General features: G+C 41.5%; 1 protein-coding gene across 5 annotated transcripts in view; it reads left to right on the top strand.

The window, feature by feature from the left end:
- The window catches only part of LOC145351007 (transcriptional-regulating factor 1-like), a 199,670-nt gene that overhangs the window by 73,993 nt on the left and 98,144 nt on the right, over positions 1-27,533 (top strand). For all 5 annotated transcript variants that reach the window (XM_080200583.1, XM_080200584.1, XM_080200585.1 and 2 more), the window contains exon 2: positions 16,361-16,495. The gene's annotated coding sequence lies outside the window, so the exon portion shown is untranslated. The remainder of the gene's footprint in view (positions 1-16,360; positions 16,496-27,533) is intronic.

Below are 27,533 nucleotides of genomic sequence, written 5' to 3'. Positions count from 1 at the left end.
CGCTTTCTCCCCATAACCCTTAATTCCCTTGTCTGTCAAAAACCTATCCACCGGTATCTTAAATATATTTAGCGAGGTAGCCTCCACCACTTCGACGAGCAGAGATTCACCACCCTTTGAGTGAAGAAGTTCCTCCTCAACTCCGTTCTAAACTGCTCCCCCCTTATCTTGAGGCTGTGCCCTCTAGTCCTGCTGTCCTTTCTGAACGAGAAGAATCTCTCTACCGCTACCCTATCCATCCCTTTCATTATCTTATACGTCTCTATAAGATCCCCCCTCATCCTTCTTAACTCCAACGAGTACAGACCCAGTCTATTTACTCTCTCTTCATAGTCTAACCCCCTCATCTCCAGTATCAGCCAAGTGAACCTCCTCTACACTCCCTCCAAGGCCAAAATATCCTTGCGCAAGTGCGGTGACCAAAACTGCACACACTACTCCAGCTGCGGCCTCACCAATGCCCTGAACAGTTGCAGCAAGACCTCCCTGCTTTTATATTCTACCCCCCTCGCTATAAAGGCCAACATCCCATTCACCTTCTTGATCACCTGCTGCACCTGCAGACTGGGTTTTTGCGACTCATGCACAAGGACCCCCAGGTCCCTCTGCACCGTAGTATGCTGCAGCTTTTCGCCCTTTAAATAGTAATCCCTCCTACTGTTATTTCTGCCAAAGTGGATAACCTCACGCTTGCTGACATTGTACTCCATCTGCCACGTCCTCGCCCACTCGCTCAGCCTATCCAGATCCCTCTGCAGACTTTCCACATCCTCCGCACAATTTGCTTTTCCACTCATCTTTGTGTCATCAGCAAATTTCGTTACCCTACACTCAGCCCCCTCCTCCAGATCATCTATATAAATGGTAAATAGCTGAGGCTCCAGCACCGATCCCTGCGGCACTCCACGAGTCACCAACCGCCAACCAGAATAGCACCCATTGATACCAACTCTCTGCCTCCTATTAGACAGCCAATCCTCTATCCACGCTAACACCTTACCCCCAACTCCATGCACCCTAACCTTCTGAAGCAACCTTTTGTGCGGCACCTTATCAAACGCCTTTTGAAAATCAAGAAACACCACATCCACCGGTTCCCCTCTGTCTACCGCACTAGTCACATCCTCATAGAAATCCAATAAATTCGTCAAACACGACTTTCCCTTACGAAGATCTCATTGAGACGTATAAGATGATGAATGGGATGGATAGGATAGAGGTGGAGAGACTCTTCCCGCTCAAAAAAGACAGTAGGACTAGGGGGCACAGACTCAAGATAAAGGGGAGGCGGTTTAGAACGGAGTTGAGGAGGAACTTCTTCACTCAAAGGGTGGTGAATCTCTGGAATTCTCTGCCCGTTGAAGTGGTGGAGGCTGCCTCGCTAAATATTTTTAAGAAGCGGGTTGATGGGTTCTTGATAAGAGAGGGGATTAAGGGTTATGGGGAGAGGGCGGGAAAGTGGAACTGAGCCACAACAGATCAGCCATGATCTTATTGAATGGCGGGGCAGGCTCGAAGGGCTAGATGGCCTACTCCTGCTCCTATTTCTTATGTTCTTATGAATCCGTGCTGCGTCTGCTCTACCAAACCATTCTTTTCTAGGTGCCTTGCTATTTCTTCTTTGATGACGGATTCAAGCATTTTTCCAACAACAGACGTTAAACTAACCGGCCTATAATTCCCAGCCTTTTGCCTACTACCTTTTTTAAACAGTGGCGTAACGTTAGCCGTTTTCCAATCCTCCGGCACTTCCCCATAATCCAGCGAAGTGGATGCCTTAGTGATTATTTACCAAACTATCACCTCTGCCATTTCCTTCACAACCCTTTGATTACAAATTTGATACAAACAGGAAACCAGTTTTTGTCACTCTTGAAGCTAAGTTGTGCGGGTTAGGTTGATGGGCCATGCTAAATTGCCACTTGGTGTCGGGGGACTAGCAGGGTAAATATGGGGTAAGGGCTGGGTGGGATTGTGGTCGGTGCATACTTGATGGACCAAATGGCCTCCTGCGCTGTACAGGTTCTATGGATCATCCTTCAGTGCTATTCTTGACACATTCCAACTTGTCTGAAATAGCATAATGGCTTACCTGCCCAGTGTCTCGTTTTGTATCTCTTGTTCCTCCAACACTAGCTTACTGCCATCATCATGCCCCACTCAAACTCTCTTTTGTGATGCGTTGCACTGGAGTTAACTCTGAAAGCACGTTTCCTTTTTTCTCCTTCCCCACTGTTTTTTTTTAAAAATCACTTGTCTACATTTGACAACATCTTGGTTATTTCTGGCCTAATGTCTCTTACCTGCTGTCTTGAGACATGTGGAGTTCTAGTTGCATTAAAGTAACATAGATGTGCATTTATCAAATAACAATTAACCAATTTTAATTTTCTGCTTTTTTAAAAAAAATTTTCTTCATTGAACGTGAAACTCAAACTGAGAATACGTGTAGGCAGACAACCTACTTTTTTTTTGTCCCTTGGAGCTTAATTCATGATCTGTTTTAAGTTCACCCCATTATCTAGCACACCATCGGCCCCTGCAAAGGCTTTCACACGGGATGTGAAAAATAAATGCGCTGTACCACAGCACAGGAATGCTCATGTTCAATGATCTTATTTTGGCTTGAAGTAAAGGGCAAGCACTATATTACTCTGGTAATTCATGGCTAGTATGAAAAAGTCAGCTAGGATTTTTAAATAATTGCGAGCTAAAATGTGCATATCTGTAGTTTATATGGGCTATAGGCCTGAATTATGGCAACGTTTATAATGCAGCAATGTATTAACACTGGTCAAGGCCCAGACAAGTGTGGGTGTCCATAGATCCACACTTGAGCAGTATGGCATGGAGGAGAATGTAAACCTTAAACACCACCAAGAATGGATTGGTTTATCTTTTTTGCACTGAATGTTGTATAGTTATTGAAGCTTCAGCAGCATATTTGCAGGGATTGTGTATGTTATACATTTCGAATACTGCCCTTAACATGGTCCCAAAATGTTGGTACTGTAATTAGAGGACACCCAGGCATAGAACAAAGTACAGGGGTGAGATTAAAAAGGAAATCAGGAAAGTAAAGCAAGGATATAAAAAGTTATTGGTAGCAAAATCAAGGAAAACCCAAAGATGTCTCATCAGTGCAATAAGAGCAAGAAAGGATGGGGTTACCAAAGATGTACAATGTTCTCAAGAGTAATTTGTCTTCACACAGGAAATGGATGATGCAGACATTCTAGTTCAAAAAGAAGTGTGAAATATTAGATACAATAAACATTTAAAGAGAGCAAGTACTGGAGTGCCTGACATTCTTGATGGTGGATAAATCACTGGAGCAGATGAGTTGTATTCCATGTTGTTAAAGGAAGCCAGAAGGGAAACAATTGATGCTCACAGGATCTTGTTCTGATCTCCATTTGATACAGGCAGGATACCAAAGGATTGAAGATCTGCGAAACTGGTGTCATTATTTAAAAAAGGACCAAATAATTACAGTCCGGACAGTGTGAGCAAATTATAGAATCGATTCTGAGACGGAATAAGCTGATATTTAGAAACGAATGGAATAATCAAGGATAGTCAGAATGATTTTGTTAGGGGAAGATTGTAATCTTACTAATTTACATTAATTTTTTGAGGAAGTAACAAGTTGAGGAAGTAACCAGAGAGAATTCATGAGGACAGTGGAGTGCATGTTGTTGCATGGACTTCAGTAAGGCATTTTACAAGGACTCGCATGGCAGACTGGTCAGAAAAGTAAGACCCATGGGATGCAGGAGAATTGTGGCAAGTTTGACTCAGAATTGGCTGAGCAACAGTAATGGTTGGTTGTTTTTGCAAATTGAAGGTCGTGTTCTACGGGGGTTGGGGTTGGTTCTTGCTGTTTGTAGTCTAGATTAATGATTTAGGCTTAAGTGTGGGAAGCATGTTTGGGAAATTTGTAGAAGAGACAAAAATACAGCCATGTGATTAACAATGAACAGTCAACTCAAGAATGATATCTGGGATTTGACTGAGTGGATCATCAAGTGGAAAATGGAATTCAATCAAGAAGAGTGTGAGATAATGCATCTGGAGAGGGCACACAAAGCTAAGGGAATACCCAAAAACAGGAGGATAGTGAGAGGGGGTGTGAGAGATCTTGGAGTGCATGTCCACTGATCTCTGAAGGTGAAAGAACAGGCAGATAGATATTAAAGAGAACAAATGGAATGCTTTACTTCACCAGACAAGATATTGAGTACGAAAGCAGGGATTATTTTGCTGGGACTATATAAAGTGCCGGTTTGCCCACAACATTTTGTGTACAGTTCTGGTCACCATGTTAGCGGAAGGATGTAATTGTTCTGAAATGAGCGCAGAGGATGTTTCCAAGAAAGTTGCCACAGCTTGAAAATTCCAGCTTCAAGACTGGAATTCTTGAATTATTGGATAAGCTGAGATTGTTTTCTTTAGAACAGAGGAGGCTGAGGGTGACTTCATTGAGGCGCAGAAGATTGTTCGGGACCAAGAAGGGTAGGCTGCAAAGACCTGTTACTTCCAGTAGAGAGATCATATACCAGAGATTGGTAGAATGATTCAATACGACATGCGCAAGAAGCTCTTCACCGAGAGAGGTGGGAATCTGGAATTTGCTGCCAGGTTTGGTCATGGAGGCAGAAACTCTCACCTCGTTTAAAAGGTACCTGGAGCTGGAGCTGCAGCTGAAGTGCCGTAACCTGGAAGGACAGATCAGAATGGGCAGCTCTTTTTTGTTTGTGGTTAGTGCTGACAAGATGGGCTTGATATCCTCCTTCTGTGCCTTAACTTTTCTATGGGAACCTGTGGACATCTCAATGTATAGACCTACTTAGGAATTGCCTTGGAAGTTTCAACTTCAGATGGGCCATTCCCCTGCTCCCCATGACGATCTGAGAATGTTTTTGACTTTAAGCTAGATGCATTGACTTTCTTACCTGGGTAGTTAGCCAGCAAATGCAAAATTAAAACAGGATGGAACACCCAGTGAAGTTTACAAGTGCAATGGCCACCTGATTATTATTGCCACTGCTTGGAAAATCTGGACCTCTCGCTCTCCTTGCTGGACCTGCTGTGAATTTCCAACACTTGGTTTTTATATTCAGATTTGTGCAATATTTTGCTTTTGTTTTAATGACTTGTATAGGCTCAGTGACTTGTCCTGTAATTTATGTTCTATTTTCTATATGATGTAACTTAGCATCTTACTTGCCATTGACAATACTGCAAATAGTTTCAATGTTCTATCCAACAGTAACTGTCAGCCCCTTTGCTGAACTGTGCAAACCATGTTTAGTTAAGCTTGCAGTGTTTTTTTTTGACACTTGTAACTTTGCACTTGTTATTAGAATTAGATATAATCTTTCTCAGCTTAACTTTCCTGTTGTTCCAGGTGCCTCTGTACCTAATCAACCTGCTCTTCATTGTTGGTAGTTTCTTGTAACAAGTCATCAAATTCAGGAAATTTTGTTGCAATTGCTACTTGAGTTTGTTGCTGTGAAATATGAACAGCAAATGTCACTACTGATTTTTCAACCACACCCCCCATTAATTACTTTTTGCCATTCTAATGCAGCTCCATGTTTCACTATCTTCAAAGCAGCCGGCTTAAAGTACAATTATATAATTGCCCACTGTGTTATTCTGTTGTTTGTGCCAAGTTCCTGGTACTGTATCATATCAGAACATCCATAAAGCTTTTGATAAGTAAGTAACATCCATGGGTTTGGCCTTTATACGTAAATTCTGGTAAACCAGTCAAAAATGATCACATCTGATTGCACTCTGACCTGTAAACTCATTGTGCCTTCATTGATATCCCCTCCCTCTCTTTCCTCGCTCAAGTAAAAGCAATACCAAATTTCCCTGACTTGACGTCCTTTATTCAGGATGGTCTCTTAAAGTTTGAAGAATTTGATTAAGTTAATTCCGAGCAAATCCTTTTTGTCCTATTTTTAAAAGGAAGTTAGGGTCCCTTTTCTGTTAGTTCCTTATTGTTACTTAGTATTCTCTTGAAAATGTTCTCATTTCACAGAAAATAAACCTTTATTCTTGTGAGTAAATGGATTGCTTCTTTTATGAACAATTGACACACAAAAAAGTTCAGGATATTCTCTGAAGAATAGCAAGCTTCAAGTCATAGATTCTAACATTGTGCCACCCCCACTTGCTGTGATGATTTTCCCTCTTCATTTCCTCTCACTACATTCGTTCTTTCGATCTCATCTTAGCCACGTTTTCGCGATCTCCTCTTATCTTTCCCCCTTTGACGTTGAACAATTTGGCCTCCAGCTTCATCACCTTGCAATCCTGTCTTGGTGCTCTGCATTTTGTGATTAGCAGCGAAGCAACAGCTCTCATCACCACCCCTTCTGTGGGTTGGAATGCCCCCTGTTTTGTGTCAGTTTGGGAGCCTCTTGGCATCTGACAATGTGTCATGAAGCAGGATAAACATCTAATCATGTTGAAGTGTTAAGGAAAGCAAGCCAAGAAGTTGAATGCACGAAATATTTTTAATTTTGCTTAAAATTTTAGCGTCAAATAAACGATTGGAGTTCAGATGTCAGTTCAAACATCTTTAACTTAAAAATATACATATCTTCATATGGGGATGGGAAAAAACAGATCACCACGCAAGATTTCATTAAGTGTGATTTTTCACCCAAAGTGTAAGTTGCTTTTTTTTTGATTGTGCTTTCTCCCTTCAGTTTCTCGCCTAGTGAAGCCAAAAAAAAGTGCAGCTTAGTTCAATGGATGCCAGGATATCCTTTATTTAGGAGCCTGGAGCATGTCAGCAGATTGTTTACAATCCTGTCCTGTTATTATGTTTGTGCTTTTAAATTTTGAGTTATTGGAAATCCTGCAATATTTCCTGAATTCATCTTCCCCTTATTTTCATTTTGTTCCTTGTAAAATTATGGAGTCTAAATTTTATTGTTGTTGCTGGTACACCTGTCATTTGTGATGAGAAGTTCGGCATCAAACCTGAGCCCTTCTTAGTTGACGTCATACTCCTGATTAATTATGAGGCAATTTTGCTGTGGCAATTCTGAAGATATCCAAGCCCAAACTCCAACCAAAATATCACAGATGTGTTTGAATGGAATGCAATAAAACGCCCTGTACTTAAAAATTGTTGAAGAATCGAAATTCCAGTTCTCCTCCACAAAGAAATCCCATCAACCTCATCTCATTCATGTTGGATGCAAGGGGTTTTTTTCAACTGATATGAGAAGAATGGCTATTGTTTTTGGCAATGAACTCTATTTTTATTTCATATTCCCAGCATCTGCAGTACTTTGTTTTTATCTCAATAATAAACAAAAAGCTTAGGTGGTCTGTCAACATCTGCAGAGGGAGTAATGTTTTGAGACTAATACGACTTGTTGGAAGGTTTGTTCTCTAACTTAAGACTCAAAATTGTTGCCATTGTTGTTCCTAACCCTTTGTGTTAAGATTAGTAGCATGATAATTATATTGAGAGAGACAAACTTGGTACAGGGGTACAGGCTGTCATGGAGCAGCCTATCCAGCTGCTCCAGTCTTTACACGCTTACTACATGGCTTCCCGATGTATTCTGTTTGAGATGAGACTCAATCTAATGGCGTGCTCCCTCACACTTGGTTTACATTGGTCCCTTGAGCTTGGTGAACCTCTTCTGTTATGCTGCCTTAGAGACAGGCATCACAATCAACATATCCCACCCCCCATAACTTTGATATAGAATCGTCAAAATCGATTTACTCAACCCCACATTCTAAATGAACAATGTACACACAAGATAGATATTTGTAAATCAGTGTAGCATTTTTCAGTGATGAAGCTTGCATTTAACACAACACTACTGCGAGTCAGCTTCAACCATGCACGATTACCAATCTGGTCTTGCATGGGACTTTTGCATACAGGCTTGCTGATTTCTGAGTTCTGACATAGACTCTGCGCAGACCAAGGACTACATAGTTTATTCTGCAGAGTGTCACTCTCCAGTACTCTGTTGCCCTTTTTTCTCTGTCAAGCACCTTAGATTACAGTACATGCGGATACCATCATCAAAATATAATAGTCTTGTGTCTTGACAGCTAAATAAAAAAACTTGGTCACATTATTTGTGATGGAAACGGTCATGGTACTTTATTTCTGACACTAAGGTCATGTAATAAAGTTTCTTCTCTTAGCATTTCAATTCAGGATTGTTGCTTTTCCATAGACTTTGGCTTATTTGACATCGGCTTCTGCAAGCGTTGCCCCGTCAACATTCTAACTTCAACTTGCAGCCCCTTGAGAAATTTCCAGTCCACTGACATCTTCCTTCAACTGAACTCTGATGTACTCAGCAATAGATCATTCTTTCTCAAACTACTGCAGATTTCCACTCAGAATACTTGCTGTCATCAAAGAGAATCACAAGGAACTGGGATTCATACAGTGCTGCAGTTCCTCTTTCAGATTTCAAATGTGTGGAGTGATCTCATAAGTTGAGTGACACAGCATTAGACAATTTGTTCCTGTGATTTGAAAGTGATGGGAATGTTTTTCAAAAAATACTATTCTAAAACAGTTAGATTAATTGGAAATTGGACCGAGGAACACCATGGCCTGTTGTAAACCTGTTCACAACTGGAGCTGGGAGATATCATGACTTTGTATTACAACATGGGGAAAAGATGGAGATTGGGGAGACCAGATTCATACATGAATATTGTAAGATGTTGCAATATGGAAAAGCAACTGGAATGCTATTTTCAATATTGCAATAATTAAAATAGCTTTCCAATTGCTATTGTTGATGTTACCCAAGTGCAACTGTTTACAGCTCTGAATTCATTATGGTTTTCTCAGGAGGAAAAAGGAACTGGTGGTGATTCAGAAATGGATTGGATTTTTTTGTGTATTCTTTTTCTATGCTATCTATGATTAAAGTTCCCTCAAACAGTTGAATTATTTTTCAAATGTAATCCAAGGTTTCAGGAAGAGAATTTAGTGCAAAGTGTGGATTGGCCTGTTGTCATTATTTCTGCCTGTGACAACCAGCGCAGCATACTCAATTGAGTTGGGAGTCGGCAAAAATGCTGCAGAAAGATGAGTTTTGTTTTTTGGAAGTTTTTTAATGTCTTCAACCACTTGACAATGTTATACTGTTAATACAGGTGCTATGAAGTTTTGAACAGTCTATTTATTATTTCCACTCAAACACCACCACCACCACCACACCAGACATTTACCATTGTAGAATCACCAAAGTTCTGGTTGCTTGAAAAGGAATGTGTGCCTTGTGGTAACTTAGGTTAAGATCCAGGCCACAAACTGCAAGGTGTTTTGTGGAGACCAGGTAAGTTTTACATTTGATAATGGCATGGGTGTGCATTATGTGTTTCACTCCAGTTATGATTCAAGTGACTTAAGAGGAAGCTTTTTAACATCTGCTGTGAATTGGTCCTTTGAATGTCGGATTAATTCTCCAAGGCTCCTCAGGTCTTGCAGCTTTCAAAATTCCTCTGGTGAGAGAAAGAGAGACAGGCAGACACTGATCTTCCACCAGCAACTGAAATGAAACTTAACAATTTGGAATGCTCTGTTGTTAAAAAAGAAAAATAGTTGTCTCCAGGCGTATCACCTGACCTGTCAATCATCCTCAATCAAGCTTCACTCAGCAATTCCAAGGCACACTATAACCCACAGGACCATGCATTAGTTCAATTTAAAATCAGCATGCTGTCTATTATATTGCTTCAGTAACAGCTAGAGAACACCGGCTGCAGACAAAACAGTGCCAACTGTTGGTCTCAGGTATAGTACCGGAAGATTGGAGGATAGCGAATGTTGTCCCATTGTTTAAGAAGGGGAACAGAGACTTCCCCGGGAATTATAAACCTGTGAGTCTTACTTCTGTTGTGGGCAAGGTTTTAGAAAAAATTATTAGGGATAGGATTTATAGTTATTTGGAGAGTAATGAATTGATTGGAGATAGTCAGCATGGTTTTGTAGCGGGTAGGTCGTGCCTTACTAACCTTATTGAGTTTTTTGAGAAAGTGACCAAAGAGGTGGATGGGGGAAAGGCAGTTGACGTGGTATATATGGATTTTAGTAAGGCGTTTGATAAGGTTCACCATGGTAGGCTTCTGCAGAAAATGCAGATGTATGGGATTGAGGGTAATCTAGGAAATTGGATCAGGAATTGGCTAGCAGATAGGAGACAGAGGGTGGTGGTTGATGGTAAATATTCGTCATGGAGTTCAGTTACGAGTGGTGTGCCTCAGGGATCTGTTTTGGGGCCACTGCTGTTTGTAATTTTTATTAATGATCTGGATGAGGGTATAGTTGGGTGGATTAGTAAATTTGCTGATGACACCAAAGTCGGGGGTGTGGTAGATAGTGAGGAAGGGTGTCATAGTTTGCAGGGAGACTTGGACAGGTTGCAGAGCTGGGCCGAGAGGTGGCGGATGGAGTTTAATACGGAGAAGTGTGAGGTAATTCACTTTGGTAGGAATAACAGATGTGTCGAGTATAGGGCTAACGGGAGGACTCTGAATAGTGTGGATGAACAGAGGGATCTAGGTGTATGTGTACGTAGATCCCTGAAAGTTGGGAATCAAGTAGATAAGGTTGTTAAGAAGGCATACGGTGTCTTGGCGTTTATTGGTAGGGAGATTGAATTTAGGAGTCGCAGCATCATGTTGCAACTGTACACAACTCTGGTGCGGCCGCACTTGGAGTACTGTGTGCAGTTCTGGTCCCCACATTATAGGAAGGATGTGGAGGCTTTGGAGAGGGTGCAGAGGAGGTTTACCAGGATGTTGCCTGGTATGGAGGGGAGGTCCTATGAGGAGAGACTGAGGGATTTGGGGTTGTTTTCGCTAGAAAGAAGGCGGCTAAGAGGGGATCTTATTGAAACATATAAGATGATTAGAGGTTTAGATAGGGTGGATAGTGATAGCCTTTTTCCTCGGATGGAGAAAGCTAGCACGAGGGGGCATGACTTTAAATTAAGGGGAGGTAGTTATAGGACGGATGTCAGGGGTAGGTTCTTTACCCAGAGGGTGGTGAGGGATTGGAATGCCCTGCCTGCTGCAGTTGTAAATGTGCCTAGTTTGGGGGCGTTTGAGAGATCCGTGGATAGGTTTATGGATGAAAAGGGATTGGTTTAGGTTAGAGGGTCATTGTTTTTTAACTGGTCAGCGCAACATCGTGGGCCGAAGGGCCTGTTCTGCGCTGTAATGTTCTATGTTCTACGTTCTAACAAATTCCTGCAGGGAGAAAAAGATTAAAATACATTTCTTCAAGGCCCCAGTGCTGTCAGACTTGTCCTGCTTATTTTTGCTGGCATCTGTGTTGGGGAAAATGTCTTTTCTTCTGCCCCTTGATGACACACCTGAGGTCATGAGCCCACTCTCACACCTTGTGTGACAAGTCTTAAACAAAGGGTAATTTCCTGTTCATAAGCAGTTTTTTCTTTAAGTATTCTTTGTCCATTGAATCTGCTAGGATCAGTAGTTTTAAAATGAGCCATATCCATTCCATACTATGCAACTTCTTTTGAGCTGTCTGTCTGTCATAACCTTGTGTCTGCAGCAAGTACACATAAATTGGTAGTTGGTCAGGTTGGTGGGGATTGTAGACAAAGTCATTAGGTTGGAATTGTGCTTTCTTGCTGAGGTTATAATAAATTGGTGCAGAGCGGGTAAAGCTTAAGAACATAAGAGATAGGAGCAGGAGTAGGCCATCTAGCCCTTCGAGCCTGCCCCGCCATTCAATAAGATCATGGCTGATCTGAAGTGGATCAGTTCCACTTTCCTGCCCTCTCCCCATAACCCTTAATTCCCTCTCTTATCAAAAACCTATCTACCTGTGACTTCAATATATTTAGCGAGGTAGCCTCCACCACTTCCAACAGGCAGAGAATACCAGAGATTCACCACCCTTTTAGTGAAGACGTTTCCCCCTCAACTCCGATCTAAACTGTCCCCCGCCCCCCCCCAATCTTGAACAGCACTTTGGAGGCTAGTTGATGCTAAAATTGAGGTGTCCAAAATGGGGGAAGGAGGGATGAATCTAGAAGTGTTGCACACAATTTCCAAATTCGGGAAGTTTCTAAAGCATTGAAGAGTGTTTGTTGAACAAGAACCTTTTTATATTGTGATGCATCTCCATACTTCTAAGTTCTTTCACATCATTGGTGCTGCACTGATAGGTTTACCTAATTTTCCCACCTGGATCTGTCCAAAAGGTAAAATTGTAATAAATGCAACCCACCTTTCTAATTACATTCATATTCCTGGATACTAATCCCTGAAATTTAACCCAGGCGTTGCTTGGTCTAATGACAAATGGAATTTATTCAGTGAATAGCTGAATCATGTTTAAGGTGGCACAGTGGTTAGCCCTACTATCTCGCAGCACCAAGGGCCCAAGTTCGATGCCCAGCTTGGGCCACTGTCTGTGCAGAGTCTGCATGTTCTCCCCTTTCTGCATAGGCTTCCCCTGGATACTCCAGTTTCCTCGTACTCTCCAAATGCATGGGTTAGGTTAATTGGCCATGTGAAATTGCCCCTTAGTGTTAGGTAGCACGATAAATAAATGGGGTTAAGGTGATATTGCTTGAGTGCAATTCTTGTTGGTGCAGGTTCGATTGGCTGAATGGACTACTTCTGCACTGTAGGAATTCAGTGCAATTTGTTAAGGATAGCAAGAGTCCTTATAAATATATAAAAAGGAAGAGGCTGGCTAGGGTGAACGTTGGACCCTTAGAGGATGAGAGGGGGGACTTAGTGGTAGGGGATGGGGAAATGGCTGAGGCCTTGAATAACCTTTTTGTTTCGGTCTTCACGGAGGAGGACGTGAATAATTTGCCAGGTGTTAGCGATGGAAAGATGGTAGGAGTGGAGGGCCTGAATGACGTTTTTGTTACTAGAGAGGCGGTGCTCGACAGGCTGGAGGGACTGATTGTGGACAAGTCCCCAGGACCAGATGGAATGCATCCAAGGGTTCTGAAAGAAATGGCGGAGGTGATAGTGGATGCCTTGGTGATTATTTTCCAAACCTCGCTGGATTCCGGGGAAGTGCCGTAAGATTGGAAAGCGGCTAATGTTACGCTGTTGTTTAAGAAGGGTGGCAGGCAAAAGGCAGGGAATTATAGGCTGGTTAGTTTAACGTGTGTTGTAGGTAAAATGTTAGAATCCGTGATCAAGGAGAAAATATCGAGGCATCTTGAGAAGAATTGTTTGATAGAGCAGACGCAGCACGGTTTCGTTAAGGGGAAGTCGTGTCTGACGAATTTATTGGAGTTTTATGAGGATGTGTCCAGGGCGGTGGATAGAGGAGAGCCGGTGGATGTGGTGTTTCTTGATTTTCAGAAGGCGTTTGACAAGGTGCCTCACAAGAGGTTATTACACAAGGTCAGGGGGCATGGAGTTGGGGGTAGGGTGTTAGCGTGGATAGGGGATTGGCTGTCAAATAGGAGGCAGAGAGTGGGGGTCAATGGGTGCTATTCGGATTGGCGGTTGGTGACTAGTGGAGTGCCCCAGGGGTCGGTGCTGGGGCCACAGCTATTTACCATTTATATAGATGATCTGGAGGAGGGAAACGAGTGTATGGTGTCGAAATTTGCTGATGATACCAAGATTGGAGGAACGGCAAATTGTGTGGAGGGTGTGGAGAGTCTGCAGAAGGATCTAGATAGGCTGGGCGAATGGGCCAGGAACTGGCAAATGGAATTTAATGTTGGCAAGTGTGAAGTTGTCCAAATTGGTAGGAATAATGGTAGGAAGGACTATTACTTACATAGTGAAAAACTGCAGCATGCGACAGTGCAGAGGGACCTCGGGGTCCTTGTGCATGAGTCGCAAAAACCCAGCCTGCAGGTGCAGCCGGTGGTCAGGAAGGCGAATGGGATGCTGGCCTTCATAGCGAGGGGGATTGAATATAAAAGTAGGGAGGTCTTGCAGCAGCTGTACAGGGCGCTGGTGAGGCCGCAGCTGGAGTACTGTGTGCAGTTTTGGTCGCTGCACTTACGCAAGGATATTTTGGCCTTGGAGGGAGTGCAGAGGAGGTTTACTAGGCTGATGCCGGAGTTGAGGGGGTTGAGCTATGAGGAGAGGCTGAATGGACTGGGCTTGTACTTGTTAGAGTTTAGAAGAATGAGGGGAGATCTCATTGAGACATATAAGATGATGAATGGGATGGATAGGATAGAGGTGGAGAGGCTCTTCCTGCTCAGAAAGGACAGTAGGAGTAGAGGGCACAGCCTCAAGATAAAGGGGGGCGGCGTGCAGTTTAGAACGGAGTTGAGGAGGAACTTCTTCACTCAAAGGGTGGTGAATCTCTGGAATTCTCTGCCCGTTGAAGTGATGGAGGCTGCCTCGCTAAATATTTTTAAGACGCGGGTTGATAGGTTTTTGATAGGCAAGGGGATTAAGGGTTATGGGGAGAGGGCGGGAATGTGGAACTGAGACACGACAGATCAGCCATGTTCTTATTGAATGGCGGGGCAGGCTCAAGGGGCTAGATGGCCGACTCCTTCTCCTATTTCTTATGTTCTTATGTTAAAATCCAGTGTCATATTCTGTGTGCATTGACTTCAGCTGTGTTAATGGATTGTCTGCTGTGCCTCATCTGTGTTTCAGTTAGGGAACAGCAAACCAGTCAGGCAGGCAAGTCAGTACTCCTGCTGAAGTGCTTGCCTCTGAATGTTGTTGTTGAGGGTGAGGCAAAGGAAGAGCAGATTGGTTCTATCAGTTTTATTCCTCTTGGGTTACCTGCAGACTTCTTCCAGGCTTAACTGAAGAACAGCAACTTGAATTGAGTGCTAGATGGTGTCGTGCATCTGCATCTTTTGCAGGTAGTAAGTGCTGCAAGGAAGGGTGCAGAGAAAATTTGATGAAAGGAAATTGGCATTTTTCTTCATTCTTCATTTTCATCAAAAAAGAAAATGATAGGTTTTGGCTTTTGAGGAATGCTGCACCCTTCCAGTTAATTTCATTTACACCTGCCACTACTGGGCCACATGACCTGCTTTCTCAGCACTCTGATCTGATGCTATTTGTCGAGCATCCTATCACATCATTTCATTATTTGATAGTGATTTCAAGTGCAGAGACCATTGCACAGATACATGTTGACTTGGGGATTTGATCCTTCCTTTAATTTTGCTTTAATAATGTAACTTCTGTTCAGTGAATAAATCAAAAGCAAACTGTTATTGACAATATTAATATTTCATTTTCTACAACGCCCAGTCATTATTTAACCACATAAACATAATGCACCTCTGGTTATGTAACTTGCTGATGAGCAAAAGTAAATGGCAATTCAAATTTTGTGTATTTTGAGAGCAACCACATTTCACTATGTAAGACAAGTAATGGCGTGTAAAGTTGTCGGTTTTACACATTACTATATTCTTAATTGTATTTTTTTCAATTGAGTGGGATGCAAGCAAATTAGACTCAAGTCAATAGTGGAAATTTTGTCAGTAGTCTATTGTAAGTGCAGTGTAAGAATGAAAATGTAACTTGGTTGTGTTCTGTGGTTATTAGGTTTCCTCTACACATGTACAGTAACATGAGCCTATTTACTGAAACTGTGGTTGAAACTCTTTTGTACAATGTATAATTTCTTGTAAGTAAGAATCCTACAGTGGTTCATTGCCCACAACTGCACTCATTCAAGTCACTGTAAGCTGTAATGATTTTTTTGTGTAAGTAGATTTTTCTAAAAATATCAGAAGCAGGAAACGCAGAAGGGTATGACGAGTTGAAAGTTTGAATTGTTGTAACATGGCTTCGCTCTTAGCATCTAATGCTGTATATGATACTTCCTCATGTCCAGTGTTGCAGATTCATATATCTGTTGGCAATAAGCTATATTCCAGATTGTTGGTGATGGGACTTCAGGTGAGGTGTGCGTCAGGACCCCTCTCCACGGAAGGCCTTGTGCATTGCACACGCGCAGAAATTGCCCAGAAAGTTTAAACTTCTGAAAGGCTGATTTCATCTGTGAAAGTGTCTTGACACAGCTCAGGGTTGAGACTTAGGCCCGGATACAAACCGTGGAAAAGTTGCGCACTTGAATATCAAGTTTACCTTGATGATTAGCCAACAGAAGTGAACTGAGCAGCCAAATGGAGCTTGGACCCACCATTAACCACCAGACTATTCTGCACAGTACTCACCCATGATCTCAAAAGAGAGAAATTTCTGTTCCGTGTGTAATCTAAAATTAAATTAGTTGTACATTTTGCCCTGTTTATTTTATAGTGCTGAGTTATTGTGTACTATAAGACCAGCAATGTGAAGCACTAATGGTGAATTAACATTCAGGCCATTTTTGTATTGTCTGTTACAGATGCGCAAGAATGATGCTGAAGGAAAAATCTGAGTGCTGCTGTTCCTGATTTTGTTTTCAACATGCTGCTGGCTTCCTTTGGCTACTCCTGGACTTAAATGAGTCCCAGTTCTGCATTTCACATTCCTGGCAATCGTAAGTGGCAACTCTGCAAAAATTGCCAATAGCACATGCTTGGTGCGGGTGGGTGAATGGGAGTGAGAGGGGGAGGGGTCAGCTGATGGTGGTGGCATGTAATGTCCCTGATGGGGCTTGTAATTGTGAGGCTCAGGCTAATGATCAAATGCACCATGACAGCCGGTGGAAATTCAATTCATAAATAAGTTTGGAATTGGCGAACATGAAACAAAAAACCCATCTGGTTCACTCCTGTGCATTTAGGGGAGAAGGTCCACCATCCTTGCTCAGTCTGGCCTACATGTGACATCCTGCACAGCAATTTCTTTAATGCTTAACAGCCCACAGAAAACTGGCCTGGTAAACCACTCAACTGGAGGGCATTTGGGAATGGTTAACAAATACTGACTTTGCCTAGAATGCCCACTTCCCAGGAAAGATAAAATAAAAAAAAATGCCCAAGGTAGATCGAGTGCATGCCAAGAGAGGAGGTAGATTCTGTGCTATCCACGTTTTTAGGCTTGTGTTGCACCGGCTCACTAGCTGAGTAATGTCTTTACTCATAGTGGTGAATCTATGGAATTCACTACCGTGGCAAGTAGTTGAGGGCAAAATGTGTGATTTGAAGAAGAAATTAGAGAGAGCTCTTGGGGCTAAAGGGATCAAGGGAGCGAGGGGAAGGCGGGATCAGGATATTGAATTTGACAATCAGCCATGATCAAAATGAATGGCAGAGTAGATTCGAAGGGATAAATGGCCTTTTCCTGCTTCTATTTTCTGTGTTTCTTAAAATGAATGATATAACAAAAGCTTGAGGGAAAACTGCAGGAACAAGCACATGGAGCAGAGGAGTGGGACAGATTGGACTGCTTAAGAGAACTGTGCTGACTGGTCTCCCTCTGCCATAATGACTCAAAAAGCAGTAGATGTAATTTTGAATCAGCATAACTTTGTGCAGGGTTTTCACTTTGAAAGAGGCTTCTAGTGAATGAAGATTTTTGCTGCATTTCCTTTTGAGATGAAGATTAAATGCTTGTCTTGAAATGGTTTCCTATTTGTTTCAGAGGCAGTCTTGATGGGGAGCAGTAAGATAGTTGTGCACTTGGGACCTTATAAACTTGAGTGTTTCAATGGCATAGAATTATTACCTGGATTCGAGATAGAGGCCTTTATGCAAATAAAGTGCTTACTGTTGTAAAGGTGTGTGTGCGACACGCGCACATACACACACATTGTTTTACCATTTTTACTGAAAAGCCTGAATTTAGATTGCTGTATCCAGTTCATTTGTAAATCTCTCTACTGAAAGTGGGCAGAGATAATGGGCGGGATGCTCCACCAATGCTCATTCTGCCTCCGCTGTCAATAAGAATGGTAAATTTGGCGCTCAGCCAAAACTCCATTCACCGCAGTGGGACTGGAGAATCCCAGCCACGGACAAGGTCTGGGGTTTCAAACCCAAGATGATCCTTTTTCACAAACCGAAGTTATGCATTGGCTGAACTGGCTGATGAGAGCGTGCGCTTGCCTTCATGTAACTTCTTAAAGTATTTTTGCCATTGCTTTTCTCTGTCTGGAAGCAAGATATCTCAAGCTAATGGATGTGTTTCAATGAAACTTGGTACACAGGGTATGTCTCGAAGAAGAACTGATTAATTATTTTGGCAATGATGCAGATCTGGATCCTGTATTATTCCTAAGGTTCTGTTAACATTGGGAAATAGAGCAAATTAACTTTTCTTCTGAAATTGGTGTGTTGTCTGAGCTGCTGTAGTTGAAGTTACCAGAGTTTTCAGATTAGGTTGTTGGATGTAGATTGCAGATGCACACTCGGAATAAAAATATTTATTTTCTCAGTTTTGTTATTAGACCTGATTAACCCACCAGAGAAAAGCCTTGAAGAGCTGTGCAATTGTAATGAAGTTGAATGCCGCTGTTGCTTATTCAATTTTGTTTCTTTACTGAATAAGACACGTTCACCCAGTATTGTCTTGATTTCAGAATTTTGTGCTCTTATCCACAAATGGGAACTTGCCGTATACTTGTGAGCAAATGTAAATGTGGCAGGAAATAGCAAGGCTTTTTTTCTTTGACTTGATGTTAAATTTATTTTAACTTATTTTGCTTCAAAGAGTACAAATATGGTTTAGTACTTGACACATCTGTTGTTTTGTTGAGCAACTTGTTTTGCTCTGTTCCTATGGAAATTTAAGGGACAACTTTTCTGTTTCCAAATTGAAAATTAGTTTGGAAGTTTGTTCTCAAATATTAAATAGACTTGTGTGCACTTGGCTGTACTTGCATTTATAAAGGGAAAACTTTGCTGCTATACAGCTGAAGCAATCACCAGAATTCTACTTCCAGTTTATCTTGGCTCAGTAGAAAGACCCTTGCCGCTGTGGGAATATCTTGTCTAAATCTAAGTTTTTTTATCGCTTATGCTTTCACAGTGTCCGTTGACAGACTCTGTCTATAGAGCACCTTGCTGCAACAGCAACTCTTATTTTTCTTTTAAGATCCACATTTCCAGCAAGGATATTGGTGATTATAGAGAGCAGACATAGAAGTTCTAGATGAGCTTACTTTGCACTCTGCATTCAAAGGCATTGAGGCTCCTTTTTGCCATCACCCTAAATCAGCTATTCAGCACAGATTAATCAAACCCAAGGCGATCCTTTTTCACAAACCTCAGTTATGCATTGGCTGAACTGGCTGATGAGAGCATGCGCTTGCTTCCATGTAACTTTTTTAATGAAAGCACAAATGACGTTAGGTAGTGCTCATGTTATATCACTGGATATTGAGCCTGCTCTGCAGAGATCAATCAGAAAATTTATATGACCTGAAGTCCATTTAACAATTTGCCCACAGAAAATAGGTTTAATTAGTTTTGTTAAAATGGCTAATTCATAATCTAATTCTGTCATATGAATAGTAAATGACATCTGATACACTGCTGTGTCTGTTGGATCACAAATTATCAACTCACTCAAAATGAAGCTGTTACTGACTCATTCTAGTCACTAAATTGACGTTGCATGGTTTTATTTTTGTCATGGTATTATTCTGAACATCAAACTTCCCTTTATTGATTATTTTGTGTAAAAGCTGAGTTGGGTTCTTATTTTTTCAGCAGCCTTGTGTGTGGAGCTCAGTTTTATAGATTGGTTTGGTTGCCTGGGTTACTATTTGAAAGGTGAACAAACCCAGTTATATTTTAATTGATCGTAAAAGAACCTTTCCATTCAAATGTGTTCAGTCACATCCTACGTTTTAAGTTTCGTTGATGTTTGCAATTTAAAATCCTGATTTCTCCACCCTCTTCCCATGGCCATGAGTGAGATTGCCACTTGAATAATGGTGACTCTAAAGAATTGTCCCAGTTGCATAGCATGTTAGGCATTTTGTTTTAATGTGCTAATTGAATCAAGTGCATGTTGAAGCAAGATTTGGGGTTGTGTAAACACTTGGAAGAACGGGTTGCACAGTATGCCATATTATGTTTTGCGATCAGATTTATTGAATGCTGTTAAGGTAGTTTATATTTTTCCAAAACCGAGTTTTGCAAATTCTTTGCATTCCTTTCACCAATCCCAAAGATGCTGGGGGTGGTTTGATCAGGTCAGCCCTTAAAGTGGCTATTCATTATCAATGAACTTGCAGAATGATGATTGCTATTACAGAACATTGCAGCTGAAACTAATTGTGTCCTCATCCAAAGTCTCTAAAATGCACACTTTCCGATGTGAATCACGAGGGAGTGATTGTGGCCATTGAGTCATAGAATCCTTACAGTGCAGAAGGAGGCCATTCAGCCCATCAATCCACTCGGGCCCTATCCCCATAACCCTTGGCATTTATCGTAGCTAGCTCCCTTGACACTAAGGGTCAGTTCAGCATGGCCAATCCACCTAACCTACACATCTTTGGACCATTAAGTTCAGTACCACAGGGGGAGGTGCATTTATTCAGTATGGAGAGACTAAGTATGGACAACTTTTGGTTGGAGTGGAACTCATTGAAAAGACAGTATAAAATTTGGCGCTTCAGCCAAAACTCCAGTCATTGTCAGCAACACCAGAAGATCTCAGCAGGCCTGACAGCATCTGTGGAAAGAGAATAAAACCAGTGTTTCAATTCTGGATAACCCGCGACCTTGTGGAAAGATTTACACACACAAGCACCTTTAAACAGTACAAAACTGTTTCCCATTTCCTTCTGGAATGCACCCTTGTAAAGGTCTGGAGAGAGAGATGGTAGTTATTGCTGAGTTTCACCTTGAGCAGCTCCATGACACAGCACTGTGCTCTAAGGTTCCCTGAGAGAACCAGCAACTGCAGTCGGAGCACCATCAGCTTGGTGAAAAATACTCTTTGGTCTACCCAAAATTTTCATGACTTGCATTTGTCCTTTGCAGACTGGCATGTTTCAAGGTCCAGAATTACATGTTGAGGAATGGAGATTAAATCTTGAAGCAGCTGATGCAAAGGCGCAATAGGAAAAGATGATCATATGTGCTTTTCGGCTATATTCTGAGATTTTCCAGAATTTTCAGATTTTGTTTCAGATTCCAGCATCTGCCAGTATTATGCTTTTTGTTTGGAACATTCCATGGCGACGTGGCAAGACTCATCCTTGACAACTGTAGTATGTCATTACACTTGGGTGTTTATGTACCGAGGTACAGCACACAGCTTGATAGACCCACAAGCACAAGGTGGCCATCAGGATGAGAATTATATTGGGTTCTTCTCCCCTCTGCCCCTCGTTTTATCTGGAGGATTGTATGTTATTTCTCTGTGTACGTGGTCCATATCTGACCTCCAGATAATGTAGAAGATGGGTCAGTATAGTACTCAAATACCAGCATTCTTATGTGTTCATGTCTCTTGAACCCACAACCATCTAACACAGAGGTAGAAGTGCTACCCACTAACATAATACTGACACTGACTAAAACTGAATCCATGGCTGAGATCTTTCATCCTCATTCATGGCTGATCTTCTGGTGTTGCTGACAGTGATTGGAGTTTTGGCTGAAACGCCAAATTTTGCATTCTCCTTTGTCAAGCATGTAACTCGAGGGGTTTGCTAGAAACAGAGGCAAACCCCTCAAGCTATATGCTTGACAAGGAATATATGTTGTGGATATCAAGACTATTGAAATTGTGACAAGGCTGCTCAGAATGGAACATGCTGTGGGGAGAACATTTGATTTTGATTGCACTTCATGTAATTTTCTAGTTGAAATGTTTTGCCCTGAGGCTGTATACCTGACAAGGAAGATATAATCATATATCAAGAGTGTGCCAATCATGTTGAGGCACCTAAGTATGGAAATGAGGTATAGAGATGAGTTAAATTTTATTGCATTGTCTGTAATTTTCACGTCAGTGTTGTGCAATGTACTTTTACGAATCTTATGAATGAAGTATATTTTTGGACAAAAAAAAGTTCCACATTGATGCAGCGCTGCAGAATTAGTGCTGTCTTCTGGATAAACTGAAGTCCTGTCTGTCCTCCGTGGAGGGCCTGGGTGCGTTGCTCTCAGGGGGTTGGTGCAGACTTGATGGGCTGAATGCCTTCTTTCTGCACTACAGGGATTCTATGGTTTAGGTGTCCATTGCTTCTTATGTTATCGTGGTTGCATAGAATCCAATCTGGTGGCTCAGTGCTACAGTGGTGAACACTGTTGCCTCTTAGCGCCAAGGTCCCAGGTTCAGTTTTTGGGTTGGGTGAATGTATGGAATTTGCACATTCTCTCCATGTCTGCATGGGTTTCTTCCAGGTAATCCCACATACTGAGAGACATGCTAGTTAGGTACATCGGCCTTGCTAAATTCTCCCTCAGTGAACCCGAACAGGCGCTGGGGTATAGTGACTAGGGGACTTTCACAGTAACTTGATTGCAGTGCTAATGTAAGCCTACTTGTGACTAATAAATAAACTTCAATTTTTCTTCACACCAAGCTCCAGGAAGAATTCTGAACAAGAAACGAAAGTAACAATAAGACCTAAAGAGAAGGACAAGTTTTATTTTAAAACTTTTTAATTAAAATAATTGGACCATGTTAACTACTGGATGCCTGCATTCAGATTATATATATATTAACAGCAATTGGAATCTACTAACATGAGATTATAGGACAACATGGTAATGTGAGCGTGAAATTTCTTTTTCACGCATCATCTGCAGTTGAGAATTTTGAAGTGGAACTCTCCAGTAAGGGGAGCTGTAAAATTTCTAATTTTTTTTCTGGCATAATGGTTGGTAGAATTACCATCAGCAATGAATTACTATTTACAGGTATTCAAGTTTGTGTCCCAGTGCATTCTGACCCCTGTGCTACAGAATCTTTCAATTAACGTACCTAAAGTGGCTGTTCTTGCATGTGTGGACATTGGCAAATTCCAAATATTCAATCATTGTGGACCAGTGTGATTCCTTGTGGTTGGTCTTATAACGTCAACAGGGCTCAGTCAGGGGTAGGGCACTGCCTCATTTTTGTGCTGCTGCTTCGGCTTCTGCAGTCCAGGGACGCTGAAGCCATTTGCAGCAGCTTACATATTGCTCCAGATGAGGTCACAAAAATGGTGAGTACTTTTTAAGTCTTGCAGTTGATAAGAAACTTAGTGCACCAGAGGGTTTGTATAGTTTCAGCCAGCAATAAGCGAGTGGGATTATGATGCAATAAGTGGCTGTTTAATTGCCTTCTCAAAACTTGCGCAACAACAGAGCGGATTGCAAAGTGAACTTACAGCTAAAGTGATTTCACTTTTCAAAAAAAAAGTACTTAATTGGCTATGAATCACTTTGAAAACCTTGAGGGAATGAAATATGGTATATTAATGCAAGTTATTTCCATTCACCATGTTCTCATCACATTCCCCTTTCTTTCTACAATGCCAACACTCGTAGAGTGGCTTGTGAGGGTCCCAAGGCCCTTCACAGTACTGTCACCGAGTCTCACAAGTTATGAGGGAAGATGACCTAAAGTTAGATCAAAGAAATGTGTTGGAGAACATTTTAAAGGACCTGAGAGAGGTGATGAGATATCAGGAGGGTGTTCTCGAAATTGAGGGCTGAGGCAACTGATGACATTGATGAAACTGGTGGAAGAACAATGAAAATTGGAGGGAGGAGGACTGCAAGAAGTCAGCTTATACACTAATTTTACTGAGTGGCAGGTTTACTTTTTAACCCTGTTTTCGCCAGTGGTCAGAATTTAGTGCCACTTGCTGTCCAGGTTCCGTGAGGTAGAACGGCCGCTAACTCAAATTACTGTAGAATGTTTGCAACTTGCTGGATTGTGCTGAATCATTTTACTGTCTGCAGAAGAGGAAAGGTAAGGAAAAAAAGTATGAGTTATGTGGAGAATAATTGCACTCTATTAAAAGAGAATGGAAATGGAATGGACTACATTTTACATTAGTGAAAGTGATACTTCAATGAGGATATATTGATTAGAAATGTGTGATGTTATCTCTGTGTCTCCCTGGTTGTAAGAAGTCTCACAAAACCAGGTTAAAGTCCAACCAGTTTATTTGATAGTAATCCCATAAGCTTTCAGAAACTCTGTTCCTTTGTCGTGTGTGGAAGGTTCTTTCACTTACCTGACGAAGGAACACCTTATTGTATCTACATCATATCTCCCTGGCTGGACTGACTTACGTGGAAATAATTCTCATGTTGGCGTTTTGCTGGACTCACTGGACTCACTGAAATCAGGAGATCTGATTTGAACTGGACTGGCACAGTTTTTTATCATCAGTACAAGGCAATGGTTTAGCGCCTTCCACCTTTTAGGTTTGGTGTTAAGTCTGGCCCAGTCTGATAGAATGCAAGTAGTTTGTTTGTTGGCAGTAATGGGGCATCGCAAAATGAGTTTGAAGGGTCTCAAAACAACTCCCTCTTGAGCATAAAACCACAATGCAAAACTGATACAAATTTTCTGCTAAATTGGCAAATCTGCTCAAAGGGCTGCTTTTCAACTATTGCCTGTGATAAAACATGCCACCCTCCATTGCCTATGTGTACAGAAATGCCTTCTAGCCTTCTCCTTCATCTTTCTGTGTCTGAGTTGATAACTCGGCTGAACTCAGCCAGAGGAGTTTCTTTTGCTGTTCAGTTTATCAAAACCTATTGAGGTTTTTTTGGCTCTGGGTTTAAATCCAATTGTTTCCATGTTGTGTGTTCTGTATCCTTTCCCTGAGTGAAGACATTACTGAATTCCAAACTATGTTGTTGAAACAGTAGTAGTATTTCACTGAAGAGTTTTTTGTAAATATTCAAGGCTGCATGATCCACTTGAAAACTAAAATGAGATTTCTTTTGGGTGAAGAAAACACTAATCAATTTATTTGCATAGAATGCCAGCTTGCTTTGATTGTTCACACATCAGTCTCAGCTATAAAGTTGCACATTCAAGCCCCACTCCAGGACCTCAGGATAAAATTTCTTTGCTGGCACTTAAGAAATAATGTGTTGTTTTCTTAGCATTTGTGCAGCCTTTCATACATCTGAACTGCAATACCAGTTTCGCATGCTAGATGCAATTTTAAAAGTGCCTGACAATGTATTGCAATTTGACCTTTTTTATATTGGTGTTTGGACATTAATGGAATAGAAGATGGAGAGGTGTAAAATGCAGTTTTATATATTGAACTTTGGAGGCACAACTTCTACTTTTCTTACTTCCAGGTCATTTATCCATAGAGGGAGATTTTGTTGTACTGGCTTTCTTTCCAATGAATGTGAAGCCTTGCGACTTATCCCTGAGGCTTAATTAGTTTTGCACGTTCTCAAGTCAAATCGTGCAGACTGAGTTGCACTGAATTTATGTTAAATCGGCCAGTGGTTGTGCTATCTTATAGACCTGTTCACAGATGTGAACGCCTCACTGGAATAAGAGACAGCGACAATACTGAAAAAGGGATGCGAGGTGACAGCAAAGTTTCGTCCTGCCCTGTGTGTTGAAACAAGTATATATTTTATGAGACAAAACACAATACTACGCATGTTGGGAATCTTAAATTAGAAACAGAAAATGCTGGAAATACTCAGCGGGTATGAGGTTAGGCTGTGTGCCCAACAAATGATGTACCACCATAAATTTTGGTTTGAATATTATTGTCGGGATTGTGCTCAAATTAAGTTCAGAGATTCGCTGAAGGACTCAGCTGAGTAATTGTTCATCATGATCCACAGAAATGCTCGAAACACACAACAGAGCTATCAGTGCTTTAAAATAGAATGAGTCCCATTAGTTTTAGTCACAAGAAAAATAAACTTCACAGTTTCTGAATCGTGATGAACCTGCTGTGCGCTTTTTGGATTTTCTGTTGTGACTAAGACTTTCGCCATTTAAAATGCTGGAACGTTACAGTACAGAAACAGGCTATTTGGCTCATCTGGTTTGCAGCACTTACACCTTTTCTGTTTGTCTTGCCAGGTTAGGCGAACTGCTAGATTAAAAAGAACAACACAGAAATGAACAATTTCGTAGTTGATGCCGGGAATTGGATGATCCAGGGGAACTAGGGGAAAATTATTGTTTTTATTAAAACAAAGTTGCCTAAGGACAATGGTTTAAATGTTTTGCATTTATAATACCATTAATAAGGTGTCTATTTGAAGCCATCGACTTGGCTGATCAAATGGAGTGGGGTGACAAAGATCAAAGAGAATTTATTTGTCATACATCCACTGAAGGTTGCTGTAAAAGTTATTTTAGATTTGAGATTCATCCTCAATTATTATGATTTTTCTGTGGCATCAGTGAGTTTTTCTTTGTTCTCCTAGTGCACAGCCTTCAGAACTAAGCCTTTCAGATTCCAACTACTGTTGAGTGAGTTGCAAACTTAATACTTCACAATATTGATGCACAAAGCGAGTGCTGACTGACAAGAACAACAACATATTTGAAGTGTCCCAAGGCACTTCACACATTTTAAAATGAAGAGGAGGTAGGATTGAAGCGTGAAAAGGGTATGTGGATGGAAAGTGATACTAAGGATGAGATCAGAGATATAGTGGGGCTGGCAAGAACCATTGAAATGACAAATCCAGGGGAACCTAGTGCGAGTACTTATGTCCACCCCCAGGTGCACAAAAACTCCCTAATTTAGTGGGAGCATGGGAAGAGCCCTCAGCATGTCAATTTAACTCATCAATGAGGCACTTAAAGCCAGTTGCAGAAGAGGAGATATGTTGCCAAAGGTTTTTGTCTTGCAGTTATGAAGCCAAAGGAAAGAATGCCAAATGTCAAACAGTCACAACAACTTATACTACAGGAGAAAAGAACTGAAATTGGTTGGCAAGTTGACTATGGTTGAAGACTTGTTAAGGACAAAGCGATGGGAAAACTATCGGCTCTGTTGGCTTCTGAATACTTCAAAAAACAACAAAAAACTTGAACATATTCCTTTTGCTTGCAGAGAAGGGTCCCTGCGTATGAGTGAATGTCACTTTCAGCAAACACAAATGATACAAGGGAAACTGATCCTAAATTGTTTGTTGTTGTAGCTGTTGGTGTACTCAGGGTTGTTGAACAAGTGTTGCCCAATTGAAGAATCCCACCTATTTTGGGTTTTGCAAGCATGGGCTGTTTCTACGCTGTCTGCATTGCCTATTATGAACAGCTGTACATATCCCCCAGTGATTGGCTGATCAAATCAAACCAGAACTTCCTCCAACTCTCAATAATAGGCTTGTACTTTGTTCATAGCAACATCATTTCAAGCTGATTTTTCCAGCCAGTCAATACTCATTTTACCCTGTAGTATAAATGAGTATGCTCATTTGAAATTTAGTATTCTTGCATTTGTCCTGATGAGTGCAAGGTGAAAAGCTTTGTCAACATGCCTCTTTTTGAGGAATATTAAAGCCAATTATTCCTGAGCCCACAGGATTTAATAGTGGCTCAGGGCTTAATGCACCTCACATGCATCCTGAAAGTCCCAACAAACCTTGTCAGGTTTCCCAGCTGCTACCATGGAGGTCCCTCATTGACAGGCACTTGGTGTTCACTAATGGCATTGGGATCCAGTGATGGTT

This window comes from Carcharhinus amblyrhynchos, chromosome 12 (genome assembly GCF_965287045.1).
Source record: "Carcharhinus amblyrhynchos chromosome 12, sCarAmb.v2.hapA, whole genome shotgun sequence".
NCBI lineage: Eukaryota > Metazoa > Chordata > Chondrichthyes > Carcharhiniformes > Carcharhinidae > Carcharhinus > Carcharhinus amblyrhynchos.
The sequence above is the reverse complement of the archived record's forward strand: the minus strand, read 5'-3'. Positions and strand labels throughout refer to the sequence as shown.